At 37.0% G+C, this 13112-nt stretch overlaps 1 protein-coding gene and 1 pseudogene across 3 annotated transcripts in view; one reads left to right on the top strand and one right to left on the bottom strand.

The window, feature by feature from the left end:
- The window catches only part of Spock3 (SPARC (osteonectin), cwcv and kazal like domains proteoglycan 3), a 346847-nt gene that overhangs the window by 262514 nt on the left and 71221 nt on the right, over positions 1–13112 (bottom strand). The window lies entirely within an intron of this gene.
- Positions 8197–8687, top strand: LOC148118304 (large ribosomal subunit protein uL23 pseudogene; annotated as a pseudogene).

A 13112-nucleotide genomic window follows, 5' to 3' on the forward strand; every position in this document is an offset into this window, starting at 1 on the left:
CAATCTGCTTCAGAGGGGCTTGGTTGTTCCCATGCTTGTCCATTCTCAGTCCAGTTGGACTTGGTGAGCTACCGTGAGCTCAAGCAAATTGTCTCAGTGATAAGCCCCTTATGGACTTGACTTCCTTGCTCATACTCTCACTTCCTCCACTCTTCAACTGGATCTTGGAAGCTCAGTCCAGTGATCTAATGTGGGTCATTGCATCTGTTCCCATCTGTTGTTGGATGAAGGTTCTCTGGTGATATTTATAATAATTATCAGTCTGACTACAGGGTAAGGTCAGTTCAGACATCCTCTCTATTGCTTAGGGTCTCAGCTGGGTTCATCCCTGTGGGTTCTTGGGCATTTTTCTAGAGCCAGGTTTCTTGCTAACTCCATAATGACTCCCTCAATCAAGGTTTCTCTTTCTTGCTCTCATATCTGTCCTTCCTCCATCTCGACTGTCTCGTTCCCTCAAGTTCTGCTCAACCCCCTTCTTCTCCCCTCTACTCTCTAACCCCTACTCCCAAATTTTTGTTTGATTCCAATTTTCAGGTGGGTCTATATTATTAACATTTAAAAAGAGGCCATTGTTTTGTTGGTGTGTGTGCATCTGTATGGGGCAGAAGGAAGGAGAGTGAAGGGAACTGATGTAATTATATATTAATATAAATAATTACTAATAAAATATTAATAGATCTATTTATTATGCATTGCTTCTGTTTATTTCTTTTGAATGTAAAACTTGAGGGTGTGTCTATAACATTTTTACACTAAAATGATCAAATTAAAGTTTCTCAACAAAATTATGACTGTTTCACCTTTTACATAAGCTTTGTATTTGTGATTATTTATGTAATTCCAGAACACACTTTGTAAAACCAATCTAGTCTATTGTTACAAAGCAATTAAAGTTATATTTCTATTATATGTCAAACCTCTCATCCTTCAGATAATCACTCCTAGTCACTCTTGGCAAATACATTAGCATGGCCAATTTTTATATTACTAAAAAGTCCTGAAATGCAATTATTTTCTTATAGCCAAACTTTGTGGTATATTTTGTATGAACAGGGTTTACAGAGAATTTTTTTCTAACTTATCATAAATATGCAAAAGTAAGCACCTTTATCACTTTCTGGGCATATCCCTGTCTCCCTATGAAATCTGAACTTTTATTGTAAGCCATGATGCAAACAAACCTGCAAGATTTTCATGCAAAGAGCTGCAGAAACACAGATGAAAGGGATCTGGTGCAGTTTTGCCTTCTTTCTGTGGCACTGTGAATACGTTTACTTTTGTACTAGATTTTTCTTTCAGCTGCTTATAGATGCCCTAAATAATTCTCAAGGGTTTCTAATCTCCATTATCTCCAGATAGACAAAAAGTCTTCTGGAACATATGGTGGGTGACAATTTTAAATATCTCAAAGATTAACTTCACAAAAATTTTGTATACACTTATCTTTAGAATCATTCTGAAACTTATCAAACTCATGGCCATAGCTTTTCTGTAATTAAAATAATTAGAACAGGTAGCATCATTATTTAGTCAAAGAGCTACCCATGTATATATAATAAATAATATGTAGTTAAAGTAGGTAATTTACAGACAGCAGGTCACATTTCCAATTCTTAGTATAGCATACATTGTATTTTCAGCTTTGAAATCTGTGGCAAAAGTTAAGAAGTATAAAGAAATCCCATTCATGCGTTGGCTCTATTTACCTGTAACAGTCAGGCATCTTCTGCCTCAGTGAGTAGTAGTCTATATTCCCTTCGTATTTATATAGGAACTATACAAAACTATAGCACCAGTAAGATACAAACGTTTATAACTTAAATATCTTCAGAAATGTTTCAGTGCACCCTCTTTTCAATATGAACGACTTGATGAGGTTTAATGACATGAGATAAGGAGTAGAAGGCATTGAGCCAGAGTTATGACTCTGAATCTGAGTTTTGCTGTCTGCAAAATCTGTAAAGTATAACAGTCTAGTTAACCATTCTGTGTTCCAGTTTCCAATTTGCAAAGTGGTTTAGCAGGAGCATTAAACGTTCACAGATGGTTTGAGCTTGAGATGAATTCAAGCATATGAAGAACATGTGAAACATACATTTATAATTTTACAGTCTACTTGCCACTTCTATTCCCATATTGTGCAATAATATAGTGATAGAGTGGAGAGATTGTTTTTCAAGTCATTTAGATGGAAAAACTTGGTGTTTGACAGTGTCAAAATCTTAGAAGCTAAAAAAAAATAAAAGAGAGAGAGAAAGGAATATTTTGAGGTTTAAAATGATACAACCAAGACCAAAATTTATTTAGTCTAAAAAAATCGTTAATCATTTCATTTGGAAGCAGTATAAGGCACTAAGAAAGAAAGAAAGAAAGAAAGAAAGAAAGAAAGAAAGAAAGAAAGAAAGAAAGAAGAATTGTTAAATATGATAGATTCAATTAAACTGAAAAGGAGTGGGGACAGCCCTATCTCATTTCTGATTATTTTTAAAACAACAGCAAGCAGATTCTTCACACTCACGAGAAAAGGCAACTTTTGTTTTCTTTTTTTAAAAATTTATTTAATGTTATTTTATGTACATTGGTGTGAAGGTGTTAGGTCTCCTGGAACTGGAGTTACAAACAGTTGTGAGCTGCCATGTGGGTGCTGGGAATAGAACCTGGGTCCTCTGGAAGAGCAGCCATTTTTTTGTAAAATATTTATTTATTTATTTATTATGTATATAATATTCTGTCTGTGTGTATGTCTGCAGGCCAGAAGAAGGCACCAGACGTCATTACAGATGGTTGTGAGCCACCATGTGGTTGCTGTGAATTGAACTCGGGACCTTTGGAAGAGTAGGCAATGCTCTTAACCACTGAGCCATCTCTCCAGTGCCTCATTTCTGTTTCTGATTGAATCACTTCAAGCATTTCTCCTTTCACAATAATGTTGCTGTAGGTATTTCTTATAGAGTCTTCTCTCCAGTCCTACTCCTTCTAGGATTTTTATTATAAAGGAATGCTGCATTTTGTCAAAGGTTTTTGCTGCTGCTATTAAGTGGTCCAGGTCAGGTAACATTCATATTTAAGCCCATTTATATAAACTGTTCTATGTATTGTCTTACATATAAAGAATCCTACTAACCTCTCCAACATAAATCAACTTGATCAGGATTAATGGTCCTTTGAATACAGCCTTAGAATTTGCTTGCAAGCATTTTATTGAGGCTGTGAAGAACAGTTTAGATCGGTAGTTTGCTGTTGTTTCCTTAAATTATGAAAGGACCTGATTTCTTCATTGAGGCGATTATAAAGATCTATGAATAAAGAGTAATGTCAATAATCAGGTAGGGCTGTGACAATTAATACCATAACAAAACCAGAGCTGGTATGGGAGGTTTTTCTGTCTATATGTGTTGCTTTTATTGTTTAATAAATAAAGAAGCTGCTTAGGCCTATGAGTGGGCAAAATAGAGCAAGGTGCAAATTCCAAGCAGAGATGTTGGAGAAAAAAAGGCTGAGGCAGAGAGATGCCATGCAGCTGATAAAGGACACAAAGGCTGGAATCTTACCAGTAGGCCCCAGCCTAATAATATAAATGAGTTAATTTAAGATGTAAGAGCTAGTTAGAAATACACTTAAACTATTGACCAAAGAGTATTGTAATTAATATAGTTTCTGTATGATTATTCTAGTCTGAGAAGCCAGGAAATGAAAGAGCAGTCTCTTCCTACCCAGAGCGAAGTAACTGTCTGTGAGTATGAAATCCCAGTGATTACAAACATCCTTCACTCTTCCTCAGTTATGCTCCCACAGTCTGGTGAGGAAGCTAGGATTAGGACTTTCACAATAAAGGAGCAACAACAAGAGGGAAGACCTAAAGCTGTAGTCAGAGACCCCTGGTTTTCCTCTGATGACCCTTTACCATATAAAGCTTCACAGAAACGCCAAGCAAACAAGTCAAGATATATGAACTTAAGCTTGAGCCCTGGGGTAAGGGCTCTGAAATCTAAAGAGCGCTACAAAACATTTTACTTTTTATTCTTTCAAAAAAAAAGGAGATAGAGGAATTTAGATGACACACAGCATATAAATAGAAGAAAGTGTTTAAAAATTTGTCACAGCTATGCTCAACAAAACAGGAAAACATTTCACTCATGAAAAAAGCATTCAAAAGGAAACTAGAATGCTAAAACCAGAGCACAGTTCTTGGAAACAGAGCACACGTCAGGGGAAAAGAAATCAGGACAAGGATTAAGGAAGAAGCATGATTTTTTTTTTTCTTCAAATTGATTCCTTGAAATGTTCCTTTTTAGAGAAAAAAAAAAGACCCTATCCAAAGGTAGGAAATTTATCTAGACTTAAACACTAACACATGTCCAACTAGACTCCAGTCTGGGAGGCAGGTAGGCAAACTGAAAACCTTCACCTCCCTTACCTCTCTTCCAAACAGAATCTGCCAGTCTCATAACCAGCTCTTAGAAGATCACCTGTAGCAGTCTCTCCTCCCCCACATCTCTTCTCCTCCAACCTCCTCTTCCTCTACTCATTGCTCTATCCTAGTCCCCAACTCCAGCAAGCACTCACTGGGAACCGAGCCGCCAAGGCTGTCAGAGAAGCAATTAGGACATCAAAGCAGTTATATGACTTTCACGTCTTCATTATTCTGTACTCTCCACCAAATCCAGTCACCCAGTCTCATCCCTGTAGCAGGCACCAGTTGTGTCCTTTTCTCTTCTCTCTGGCACCATTCCTAGTGGGCTAAGCAGATCTTAATAAAATAGCCAGCTTCCCTCCTTCCTGTGGAGAGAAGTCCTCCACAGTGCCTCCCAGCCCATGCCCATTTCTAAGTATCAGCTCCCAATAACTAGACAGGCATTGTACCTGGAACCCCCAGTGGCAAGGTCTACTAGGATCCCAAAAGAACTCCCTACCAGGCAACACACAGCATTCATTCATATACTCCTAAGAACCAGAGAGTACAACAGAACCAAGGTAAAAAAAAATACAACGAACAAAGAAAGTACCAAATATTAGTATCTGAAAATAAAAATATACCAAACACAGATGCCTAGGTACCAGTGTAAAAACACAATAACAACCAAGACAACATTTCTCCACCAGATCCCAGCAAACCTGCCACATTAGGCCCTGAGGATTGCAACATAGTTGAAACACAGCACAAAGACCTGAAAATTACCTCTATAAATATGACAAAGCTGTTTAAAGAGGAAATGATTTCTTAAAGAAACCCAGGAAAACACAAACAGTAGAAAGAAATCAATGAAACATCATTAGATCTGAAAGCTGAAATAGAACCATTAAAGAAAACCAGACTGAGGGATATCTGGAAATGAAAACGATAAGAACAAAATACGAATCTGAGAGACAAACCTCACCAACAGAATATAAGAGATTAAAGGTACTAAAGACTTGATAAAAGAAATTGATACTTCAGTCAAAAAATGTAAAAATCTAAAATTAAAAATATCCTGTCATGAAACACCCAGGAAATCTGGGACACTGCGAAAAGACCGCAGCTGCAGCTGAGAATAATAGGAATCCAACAAGGAGAAGAAAACCAGATCAAAAACACAGAAATATTTTCAGCCAAACAAAAATAGAATGCCCTAACCTAAAGAAGGAGATGTCTATACAGGTATAAAAAGCTTATAGAGCACCACATAAACTGTATCAATATTCCCCTTGGCACCTAATAGTCAAAACACAGAGAACAAAAAATTATTAAATATGCAAGTGGGGAAAGACCAAGTAACATAAAAAGGAAGAACTTTTAGCATAACATCTAACTTCTCAGTGGAGATTCTAAATGCTAGATGGGTCTAGATTGTTTTCCTACAAACTCTAAGAGACCACAAATGCCAATCCCAAATATTATACCCAATACAACTTTTAGACACATTAGACAAAGAAAATAAAACCTTACATGATAAAACCAAATTTAAGTAATTTCTATATAATGCAGCCCTACACAGGGTGCTACAAAGAGATTCAGAGACTGTTCAACACATGTAAATTGATGAGTGTAATCTCTTTATAAACATACTAAAGGACAATATCTTTGTAATTCTCATTAGATTCAGAAAAGGCCTTTGACAAAGTACAACACTTCATGATAAAACTACTGGAGAGATTAAAGATACAAGAAACACACCTCAACAAAAATTCCATGAAAATTAGGAACAATACAAGGTCGACTCTCTTCATACCTATTCAATATATTACTTGAAACCTTAACCAGAGTGGTAAGGTAACTGAAGGAGATCAAGAGAGTATAACTTGGGTAGGAAGAAATTAAAGTTCTTTATTGAAAACAATATAGGAGTATTCATAAGTGACCGTAGAATTCTACCAAGAAACCCCTACAGTTGGTAAAATTTTATCAGATTACAAGGGACAAAGTTACTATGCAAAAATCAGTAGCCCTCCTTTATAAAAATGGCATACAGACAGAAGTAGAAACCAGGGAAACAACACCTTTCACAATATCCTAAAATAATATAAAAATCATGGGGCAAATTTAATCAAGCAAGTGAGGAAACTTATATGATACAATTTTAAGGCACTGAACAAAGAAACCAAAGAAGATAAGAGAAGATGAAAAAATCTCCCACACTCATGGATTAGTAGGATTAACATAGTAAAAATGACAATTCTACCCAAAGCAATATACAGTTTTCAGTGAAATCCCCCTCAGGATTTCAACAAAATTCTTCAGATACCTTATAAATTTTAACTTCTATGGAAACACAAATTACCCAGCATGGCTGAAATATTCTTGGTGGGGGGGGCAGAATAAATTTTACTTAAGATCTGACTGAATTCTTTGCTTAGTATTCTGGGAGCTCTGCTAAAGTCATCTCAGTCGTTGCAAATCATGTGCAAGTTGATTCTCTCCTCCTTTAGGATGTCAGTACTACTGGGAGTTGTAAAAGAAGCGGTGGGCTGAGTTCCTGCTGCCCGGCTCAAGCATGGCTAGCTTTACACCCGAAATAACAACACACAAATTGTATTCATTCAAATGCCTGGCCCATTATCTGTAGCCTCTTATTGGTTAACTCTTACATATTGATCTAACCCATTTCTAATAATCTGTGAAGCACCACAAGGTAGTGGCTTACCAGTCTATCTTGGGCAGGAGAAGCATGGCAACTGCCTCACTTCCCTTCTTCCCAGCATTTTGTTCTGTCTACTCCGCCTACCTATGTTCTGACCTATCAGGCCAAGCAGTTTTTTTATTAATTAACCAATGAAAGTAACACATAGAAAGAAGACCCACCTACATCATTTCCCCTTTTTCTGTTTAAACAAAAAAGAAAGGCTTTCACTTTAACATAGTAAAATTACATATAACAAAATAGTTATCAAGTAAGAATTACAGCTACAATATTTATATCTATTTTATCTTTTATCATAACTAAGGAAAACTATAACTATCCATTCTTCAACTCCATCAAAGACTCCAGTAAGTATCTAAGTAAACAAGAAGTAAGCAATTTCCAAACTCTAGAAATAACAGAGACATCTCGCTGCCTGTACAGTCACCCAAAGTTCCTCTGTACCATTGAGGCATCCATCTTGCTTTCAAATTGTACTACATTGGTATAGTAGTAAAAAAAAAAGATCTTGGTATTGGCACAAAAGCAGGCATGTTTATCAATGGAATGGAACTGAAGACCCAGAGATATTCCCACATACCAATGGACACCTGATTTTTTTTTTAAGGAACTAGAAATTCACCCTGGACAAAACACAGCCTCTTCAACAGACAGTACTTGTCAAGCTGGGCACCTGCACATACAAAATTCCAGAAAGATCAATACTTATCAGACTGCAGTAAACTCAGCTCCAAATGGATCAAAGACCTCTATGTAGACATAGACACACTGAACCCAATAGAAAGGAGAGTCAGGAATAGCCATGAGTTTGCTGGTATAGTAAAAGACTTTCTGACCATAACACCTTTAGTACAGAATTTAAAATCAACAATCAATCAAGTAAATCTTATGAAACTGAGAATCTCACACATGTCAAAAGACACCATCATTAGGACAAAGAGACAGACTAAAAAATAGGAAAATAATTTTGCCACTATACATTTGGTAAATGGATAACATTCAAAATATATAAAGAACTAAAAGACATAAGTCAAGAAAAAATAATCAAGTTAAAAGATGAGGGCACAGACACTTTTCGTCAAGATGGCGCCTAAAGCGAAGAAGGAAGCTCCTGCCCCTCCCAAAACCGAAGCTAAAGCGAAGGCCTTGAAAGCCAAGAAGGCAGTGCTGAAAGGCGTCCACAGCCACAAAAAGAAGAAGATCCGCACATCGCCCACTTTTCAACGGCCCAAGACTCTGCGGCTACGAAGGCAGCCTAAATACCCCCGGAAGAGCGCGCCCAGGAGGAACAAGCTTGACCACTATGCCATCATCAAATTCCCCCTGACCACCGAGTCAGCCATGAAGAAGATAGAAGACAACAACACACTGGTGTTCATTGTGGATGTCAAGGCCAACAAGCACCAGATCAAACAGGCTGTGAAGAAACTCTACGACATTGATGTGGCCAAAGTCAACACCCTCATAAGGCCCGATGGAGAGAAGAAGGCATATGTTCGGTTGGCTCCTGATTATGATGCTCTGGATGTTGCCAACAAAATTAGAATCATCTAAACTGAGCCCAGCCGGCTAATTCTAAATATACACTTTTTCACCATAAAAAAAAAAAGATGAGGGCACAGATATTAGCAAAGAATTCATAATAGAGGGATATCAAATGGCTGAGAAGAATTTAGAGAAATGTCCAACATCCTTCTTCATCAGGGAAATGTCAACCAAAACTACTCTGAAATTCCATCTTATACCCATCAGAATGTCCAAGATCAATAAAACAAGTGAGTTAGTAAAAATGTGGAATAATTGCTACTTGAATTTAAAACTTGAACAACTTCTATGGAAATCTCTGTCTACAAGATATGCTAGAACAATGATGGCACAAAACTCATGGGGATAACCAACAAATATTTGATTTGACTTAAGGCCCAGTCTATGAGATAAAATCTATATTCAACACTATTTTAGTAAGTGTTGAAAAACCTGAGACTAAATATCCCAGGGACCTAGGCTAAAAACAAATACTGTTTTTTTATTAGAAGCATTTAGCAATAAAATGACTCCTATTGATACTGTGTTATAATCATAGATCTGTATCTACTTAGCCATCAGAGATGTAGCTCTTGCAGCATATGGGAACAATTACAGAGATCTACAGTCAGACAATATGCAGAGAATATGAGACTTTCCAATATTTGGCACTGAGTGAGATATCTCCATTAAATCACTCCAGTCAGGGATCAGTGATCCCCACAGAAAAGAAGGGAGAAAGAATTTGAGAAGCTAGAGGGGAAAGAGGACACCAGGGAAACAAGACTTTCCGTATCACCAGAAGCAAAGCACATGTGAACTCAAGAGACTGAGGCATCATGCACAGGCCTACATGGGTCTGCACCAGATAGGGTCCTAGGTCTGAAAGAAAAAAACATGTGCCCTAGTCGTAACCCTGAAGCAATCTCCAACAGATAACCACTTGCAAATTACAATTTAGTTTTATTCAGAAATTAAGGAATCCTTATTGGGGGAACGAAACTAATCAGGGGTGGACTGCAGGCCTGGCAGCAAATAGCCAAGAGGAAACAAACTGAATGGCATCCTTGGAGATTCCTCGTCTCATAATGTCCTTTCAGGGACTTTTTCTTTCTTTCTTTTTTTTTTTTGAAAAAATTGTGTTTTAGTTTAGATTTTAATATATATTTATTGTATATATATAATATAATATATATAGTTTCTTACATATACATATAAACTCATGCAATGTTTTCTTTTTTTACTCTCCAGATCCCTTGTCTATGTATTATGACATTCCTTTAGAAACCTATTTGTATTCTAATGAGAGACAGAAACAGGTTTCTAAAGGACAATAATAAAATTAAATATAATATGGGAAAACATAATTTACCAGATTAGGACAAATCAAACAAGTAGAGGAAATAGAGACCCCCAAAAGTCAGAAGAAACAGATTTGGATGGAGATACCCAATCCTTCTAATATTCAGGAATCTCATAGAAAAATTAAACTGGCAGTCAAGGTGGGGAGAAACTGGTAGACATAGATGTAGTGGCAACCGTAATCAAGATATATTACATGAGAAAAAAGTATTTATTCTTTCAATAAAAAGAAAAAAATTAATAATTTGTCAATGAGCCAACAATCTTAAGTGAAAGAGTGTACAAAAAATAAAAAAGACAGCTCTCATTGACAACATACAAATCTTTTAAACTTGTCTTAAAGAGATTCTTACACTGAGTCTACAGGCTGGCATGTTGGACCAATCAACTCTTCTTGGATTTTTGTTTTGTTTTCCCCGTCTACCAGCTTCATAGTCACTGAAGACTAACATTACTTCTGAGTTTTCCTCAGAACGGCCTGAGAGTGAAGAGCTGGACCAAAACATAATACTTAAGATAGGTCTTGGTTAATGTCAAATGTCAAATATAACTAAAATGGAAATTGGCACCATGTACTGTGACTGCAACTTAATAAACCTGACTGGTTCATAAGTGTTTGACAATATTTTGTGGCTGGAATACGGAGGACTTCGGTATTGGGGACCATTTTAGCTGGAGCATGTTACAGGCCCAGATACAGATATTTAACAGTCCATTCTCTTATGAATTGATCAACCGTAACTGAGAGAAATGCAGAGTGACAAAGCTGGCCAACAGTTTCATACGGGAACAAGGATTCTTCCCGTATCCTTGTTTCCCAGAAGAACTGGGAAAGGACCCACTTATGTGAGGTTTTGTTCAAGGCGACATATTTCTGCCTGTCGCCTGAAAACTTATTAAACGTAAAGTTAAACATAACAGACTACTTTGTTTGTAAAAGTGGCTTTTGAGAACATTCTGGTTCCTGCTGAGAAAGCATTTGCAATTGTTGAATAAATCAGCATCATTGAAATGTGATGCATTTTATTGGGACAATAGATTTTGCATCCTACACATTGGAAGCTATATTTGTGAAGATCCAAATTCCTTTAAAAAGAGAAAACCTAGACTGAAGTGGCATCTCAAGACCAGCTGTATAGAAAAAATGTTTTCAGGGTCAAGGCTGAGAGGCTGAAAGAAAGAGCTGTTGTCCAGGGGCCACACCACATTGTCAACTGACGGAGGAACCAGACAGAATAATCAAATCAGAATTGAATTTGCAGGCATGGAATATATAAGATTGAGGTTTCCCTGGTTAGTGTTTTTCTTTTCTTTTCTTTTCTTTTATTTCCTTTTTTTTTTTTTTTGGGGTCAACTCGATGTGAGCTAAAGCTCTCTGCAAAGAGGAGCCCCAGTTGATGAACTGTCACCATGAGATTGCCTGTAGCCAGGTCTGTAAGACCAATTCTTGATTAATTATTGATGTGTGTGGTCCCAGTCCACTGGGATAATTGCCACTGCTTGGCAAGTGGTTCTTGGCCATATGATAAAGTGTGCTTAACAAGCCTTAGGGAGCAAGCGGACATGCAGCCTTCCTCCTGTGCTTCTACATCTAGGTTCCCAATTGAACTCCATGCCCTGATTTCCTTTCATGATAAATTGTAAGCTAGAAAATGAAATAAGCCTGTACTCACCATGTTTCTTTTGATCGGTGCTTTAACAAAGCAATAACAGCAAACCTGAGACAGTGGTTCATGGTTTCGTGCACAATGATTTCTAAGTAGCCTGTGTCAGTGTCAGAATCCCAGCAAGGCATTGACAGAAAAATAACTAAGTCAACAACATTCGTTAATTTAAGACTGAAACCATATAGGCTGAACTCAAAGGAGTCACCTTTTTTTAAAAGCTCTAGAGAAGAAGGCTTCATTCCTTTGCTTTCAAGTTATAAATTAGGTTTAGCTAAGAGATTCATGCCACAGACACGGTTATACGACAGAGGAATATAAAGATTGGAGAAATGACTAGTAGCTAATATGTCTTTTTACCTTGTAAATAATAGGACCTGAATTTGATCCTGAGAATCTAGGTTGAAAATAAATAACTGGTTAGATGTGGTGAAAAAAAAATAAGATGATGGTACCTGACGCCTGAAAAACAATATTCAAGGTTATCTTCTGGCCTCCACATGGATACCCACACAGTCATAAAGACATACACATAATAAGATGCATTCATAACAAGTTGACCATGTCATATGTTGGCAGCATATAAGAGATTTAGTGTGGTCAGAATACAAGATTCTGGCCTCAAACTACCAGTTCTGTCAGATGTTCCTGTACAGGATGCCATTATTTTGTTTTAACATCTAATCACAACTGCTGTGCCGTTAGTGTCTCTCAAATCATTACATTTAAAGCTCTGGAGCAATCCAAACTGGGTCCCTCATCAGTATCTGATGTCCATCCCAGGACGTACACTGCAAGTGATGGGAGTCTTTGGACCTGCAGTAGTCTATGCCACTGACCTTCTGGTTGAGTATAACTTCATCGCCTGTTGGTTGCACAGCACAGGTGAAGGACAGCGGTGTATAAATGCTTCAGAAAAACAGGAAAATGGCAGAGATGGGAAAAGGGAAATGAAGAATTAAATAAATATAGCTAGTACAGAATTCCTTCATCTGGGCAGTATAAAAAGCAAAACATCAACCAAGCTAACACAAAGTTGAAATCATCAACTGAGTAACCATAATTAAAAGGATTTCTAATGATTTATATCTATAGTATCTTATAGGAAGGAGGATGAGTGTGGGTTTGAGGAAAGTATAAGCTACACTATAAGTTCTAGGCCACCCTGTACTACAAAGGTAAAAATAAAACAAAGTTAAAGATGTAAAACTGCCAAATGGAATAATGGTAAGTGAGCTGTAGAGTACCTGTGCCTAAGTGGTTTACCTTGAACTCAGTATATAAGCTAAACCTATGGTTTAAGGGTTATATAATAAGTAAATGTCTACCAATCTCTTCAAAAGAGGGAAAAGTTTGCAAACGAACCAAAACAATATGTTTGTCGAACATCATATTGTCAGAAAGATGTCAATGATGCTATTGATTTTCTAAATAAAAATTACTT

The sequence above is a fragment of the Myodes glareolus genome, chromosome 23 (genome assembly GCF_982192425.1).
Source record: "Myodes glareolus chromosome 23, mMyoGla1.1, whole genome shotgun sequence".
Taxonomy (NCBI): Eukaryota; Metazoa; Chordata; class Mammalia; order Rodentia; family Cricetidae; genus Myodes; species Myodes glareolus.